Here is a 5,678-nt window from a genome sequence, read left to right as displayed (position 1 = left end):
GATTCTGATCTGTTAAAAGGAGGAAAGTGGATTAGACCAGTGGTTCCCCAAAGCTATTCCTTGGGTGGATTCCAGTTGGCTACATGAAGTTTACCTGGGATGTTTTTTTTTTGGCCGCGCTGGGCGACTTGCGGAACCTTAGTTCCCTGGCAGTGAAAGCTCTGAGTCCTAACCATTGGACCATCAGGGAATTCCCTGGGATGCTTGTTAACAAGACAGATGCCAGGCCTCCACCCTTGGAGAATCTAACTGAGTAGAGCTGGGGTGGAGTCAAGGAGGAAAGACTACAACACTGGATCAGACGGATTTTATTGTTATGAGCGCCCTTACTAGAGATTCTAGATTTAATATGTTATCTTTTGCAGCTGAAAGTAGCTCTCATAGTTGGCTTGTTCGATTGACTGAACCTAGTACTCAACGTGACCTGTATTCTGTGAGGTGGAGATACCAGCATTCTCCTGGTGAATGTATCTGATGTCTAAAAAGATAGGAATGTTGGAGAAGGTTTAGCACATGAAATTGCATATACTCCCTATTCCCAACAAGTACATTCCCAAGAGGGCTCAGAGCATAATTCTTCACCTAGGTGTTGAGATAAGCATTAGTGACAGCAGCATCAGTATCCTTGAAAAATTTTATGGTGGGTGTCCTCTGTAGTTTGGATATTGAAGGAAGCACTATTGAGATGGGCTCCCTGACTTCACTGGGGATGATGGGGTCCTAGAGGAGAAGAGGCCAAGCGGCTGAACTGCCCGAGGCAAGGCGGGGGCCTTGACTGTAACGTGCGGCAAGATGAAATAATAATCAGAATGTGTCGGCTGGCAGGGAATTTTTTTTATTTTTTTTGGCAGCACCGCATAGCTTGCAGGATCTTTGTTCTCCGACCAGGGATCGAACCCAGGCCCCCAGCAGTGGAAGCGTGGAGTCCTAACCACTGGACCGCCAGGAAATTCCCTTGGCTTGCAGGGATCTTTGATCAGAGTGTCTCTAGGAATGAAATAGATGAGCAACTTACTAAATATGATTGAGTTATGTAACAGAAAAACCTCCATGTCTTATGGGCAGAAGCCTAACTTAAACTGTTGTCACAAGGGAGCATCTCAACCTTTCATCTCAACCTTTCCACATCTAAGCCAGTTCACAGACCTGAAGTCCTGATTGAATAGGAGGCCAGGTCCCTTCAGGGAGGACCTTGTAGCAATGCCACAAGCATATGCTGTAAATCTTCCTCCAAGGAAGGCGGAAGGGGAAATTCAGACCTTTTAGGAAATACTAGACATTAGCTTTGAATTGATGCTAATCGCTGGGAACCCAAGTATCAACGTGTCCAAAGCTCAACTACTGATCTATCTCATGTTCCCCCAAATCTCTCCCACTCCTGCCTTCCTCATCTCAGCTGATCCCTCTCTATCTCAGCATCCTTCCAATTGGAGTAATCTTGGACACATCTCTCTCTCTCACATTCCACGTGTCATCCATCAGCAGCATCTGTTGGCTCCCTCTTCAGAAGACATCCAGATTTAATCACTTCTATCCTCCTCCACTCCTACCACCCTGGTCCAAGCCATCACTATCTCTTGCCTGGATTACTGCAATAGTCTCTAAGTCTCCCTTCTTCTAACCTCATCCCTAATAGTCTACTCTCAGCATAACAGCTTGATCAATCCTTTAAAAATATAAGTCAGGGCTTCCCTGGTGGTGCACTGGTTGAGAATCTGCCTGCCAATGCAGGGGACACGGGTTCGAGCCCTGGTCTGGGAAGATCTCACATGCCGCGGAGCAACTAGGCCTGTGAGCCACAACTACTGACCCTGCGCGTCAGGAGCCTGTGCTCCGCAATAAGAGAGGCCGCGATAGTGAGAGGCCCGCGCACCGTGATGAAGAGTGGCCCCCGCTTGCTGCAACTAGAGAAAGCCCTCGCACAGAAACGAAGACCCAACACAGCCAAAAATAAATAAAATAAAATAAATATTAAAAGAAAAAATCAAGGTTGGCCACTCAATTATTTAAAAAAAAAAAAAAAATATATATATATATATATATATATAAGTCAATCATGTCACTTCTCTGCTCAAATCCCAGAAAAGGCTCCCCGTTTTGCTTGAGGGAAAGCTAAAGTCTTCACTGGCTTGCAAGGCTTTACATGACCCGGCCCTGCTAGCTCTCTGACCCGATCTCCTACTATGCTCCCTCTCACCCTCTTTACCCCAGGTACTTTTCGCCTCCTGGCCTGTTCCTTGAACATGCCGACTATGTCCACCTTAAGGCCTTTGACCCTCCACCTGGAATGCCCTTCCTCTAGTTCTCGGCTTTGATACCTCTTTTACTTCCTTAGGACTTTGTTAATATCTCACCCAGTGAGACCTACCCTGACCTTGTTTATTAAGTCAGCCAGCCCCTTTCTGCAGCATTCCCAATCCTTTTTACTCTGTTCTACTTTTTCTTTGCTTCTTCTTTATTTGTTTCAACTTATCACACTGTAACATACTAATTTACTTGTTTGTGCTCATAAATATCTCCCCGCCCCCAACTAGAATGTAAGTTCAATGAAGGCAAGGATCTCTGTTTGGTTCACTGATATATCCCAAGTGCCTGGAACAGTGCCTGGTGCCCAGTGGGTGCTCAATACATTTGTTTCATGAATGAATTTTTTTTTTTAATTTTATTTTATTTATTTTTTTATACAGCAGGTCCTTATTAGTCATCAATTTTATGCACATCAGTGTATACATGTCAATCCCAATCGCCCAATTCAGCACACCACCACCCCCACCACTTTCCCCCCGTGGTGTCCATACGTTTGTTCTCTGCATCTGTGTCTCAATTTCTGCCCTGAAAACCGGTTCATCTGTACCATTTTTCTAGGTTCCACATATACGCGTTAATATATGATATTTGTTTTTCTCTTTCTGACTTACTTCACTCTGTATGACAGTCTCTAGATCCATCCACGTCTCTACAAATGACCCAGTTTCGTTCCTTTTTATGGCTGAGTAATATTCCATTGTATTCATGAATGAATTTTGAAGAGACCCTGGAGGGACTGTGGATGGGCCCAGAGGGAGTCTCTTGAGAGGGTGGGTCTTGGGACCAGAGTGATAAAAATTTGGGGCCCCAGAAGGCCTTCCAAAACCATGCAGTTTCCCTTTCTGGCCAGTGAAACAAGAGGGGAAGTCTGCTGCAGTGTCCTAGGAAAGGGTTCCTTGCTCTCAAGGGGACACTGGAGGAAATAGCCCCTTTCCTTCTCTAGATGTGCTTCTTAGAACCATGTTATCATCTTGGGACCATGAGGACAGCAAGTTTAAGGAAAACGGTGTGTGGGTTGGTGGGGGAGGGGGAAGGAGGGGCGCGAGGTTAATCTGGGTCCTTCACTCATAAGGCACCCTCAGGGAAGGGCTCGCTGCCCCCCTCTGTGGGCAGTGCAGTTAGCTGACTGCCTGTGGCTGTCACCTCTGCCTCAGCTGCTAAGAGTCCCTTTCCCCAAGGTCACATCCTCCTTGAGGCGGCCCACATCTAGTGATTGAAGGAGGTGAGAGTATAAAGTTCTGGCCCAAATGGGACACTGATGGGCAGTACTTGCTATTGGTTGAATCAAAGAACTTTATGGTGCTATGTCCCCATAAGGAAGAATGTAGGAATACAGTAACCAAGGGGCGAAGCAGGAGTGACCCCACTTACCTTTACTCTAATAAGCCCTTAGAGACCTCGTACTTCCTTGCCCGGCCACTCTGCGGCAAAGAGGGCACACTTTTGCCCAGAAATTTACATTGATTTATAAGCCAAGTCTGCCTCCTGGGTGCTTTGAGCTCCTTGTATCCAGGGACCAGCAGTCAAGAAGTGGCGTCACTGTCATGGCAGGAGTGTTTAACCTGATTATAAACAGGCTGCTGTTACACCATGGGGACACCGAGGAATACGTGTGTATCCCAGGTGTTCTACTTGGCTGCTTCTTGGTACTCCCCAGCCCAGGTGTAACTGTAAATGGCCAGGTAAGGTAACCCTGACTTGAGAAAGGCATGATGACCAGGGGCTCAGGTACCCTGAGGATGAGGGTCTGGATCATGCCACCAAGTGAGCCACTGAGTGATGGCTGAGGGGGATAGCTGAACGTGGAATGGGTAGAGGAGGGAGATGATCAGACCAGCTGCAGTGGTGGCGGCTGTGGTTCATCCCAGTAACATTCCTTCCCAAGTTCCCTCGGGAAAAGGGCCAGTGGACTCCTGAAGGAGCTGCTCCTTGAATGTGTATGGGGAAGTGGATTTGAGTGTTCCAGGTGGTTTGTGGTAGACACCAACTTTCAAGGAAGGACTTGGTGCCCACCTGTGGTGAGTGCAGTCAGCCCACGACTTGAAGCTGAGCCCCTCACCCTAGGTTGCATCCTTCCCAGGGCAGCATGTATCTAGCGATGGGAGGAGGTGGGGTATAGAGGTCTGGCCCTTTCAGCCTGATGCAGGGGCTCCGTGCCAAGTTGATGGAGCAAGGTTTTGCCAGGCCTGCATTGTAAATTTCTTTTTTTTTTTTTTTAACATCTTTATTGGAGTATAATTGCTTTACAATGATGTATTAGTTTCTGCTTTATAACGAAGTGAATCAGCTATAGGTATACATATATCCCCATATCCCCTCCCTCTTGCGTCTCCCTCCCACCCTCCCTATCCCACCCCTCTAGGTGGTCACAAAGCACGGAGCTGATCTCCCTGTGCTATGCGGCTGCTTCCCACTAGCTATCTATTTTACATTTGGTAGTGTATATATGTCCATGCCACTCTCTCACTTCGTCCCAGCTTACCCTTCCCCCTCCCCGTGTCCGCAAGTCCATTCTCTACATCTGTGTCTTTATTCCTGTCCTGCCCCTAGGTTCTCCATAACCATTTTTTTTTTTTTAGATTCCATATATATGTGTTAGCATACGGTATTTGTTTTTCTCTTTCTGACTTACTTCACTCTGTATGACAGACTCTAGGTCCATCCACCTCACTACAAATAACTCAATTTCGTTTCTTTTTATGGCTGAGTAATATTCCATTGTACATATGTGCCACATCTTCTTTATCCATTCATCTGTGGATGGACACTTAGGTTGCTTCCATGACCTGGCTATTGTAAATAGAGCTGCAATGAACACTGTGGTACGTGACTCTTTTTGAATTATGGTTTTCTCAGGGTATATGCCCAGTAGTGGGATTGCTGGGTCATATGGTAGCTCTATTTTTAGTTTGTTAAGGAACCTCCATACTGTTCTCCATAGTGGCTGTATCAATTTACATTCCCACCAGCAGTGCAAGAGGGTTCCTTTTTCTCCACACCCTCTCCAGCATTTATTGTTTGTAGATTTTTTGATGATGGCCATTCTGACTCGTGTGAGGTGATACCTCATTGTAATTTTGATTTGCATTTCTCTAATGATTAGTGATGCTGAGCATTCTTTCCTGTGTTTGTTGGCAATCTGTATACCTTCTTCAGAGAAATGTCTATTTAGGTCTGCTGCCCATTTTTGGATTGGGTTGTTTGTTCTTTTGATATTGAGCTGCATGAGCTGCTTGTAAATTTTGGAGATTAATCCTTTGTCAGTTGCTTCATTTGCAAATATTTTCCCCCATTCTGAGGGTTGTCTTTTCGTCTTGTTTATGGTTTCCTTTGCTGTGCAAAAGCTTTTAAGTTTCATTAGGTCCCATTTG

The sequence above is a fragment of the Eschrichtius robustus genome, chromosome 3 (assembly GCF_028021215.1).
Source record: "Eschrichtius robustus isolate mEscRob2 chromosome 3, mEscRob2.pri, whole genome shotgun sequence".
In the NCBI taxonomy this organism is placed as follows: domain Eukaryota; kingdom Metazoa; phylum Chordata; class Mammalia; order Artiodactyla; family Eschrichtiidae; genus Eschrichtius; species Eschrichtius robustus.
This window is presented reverse-complemented; position numbering follows the sequence as displayed.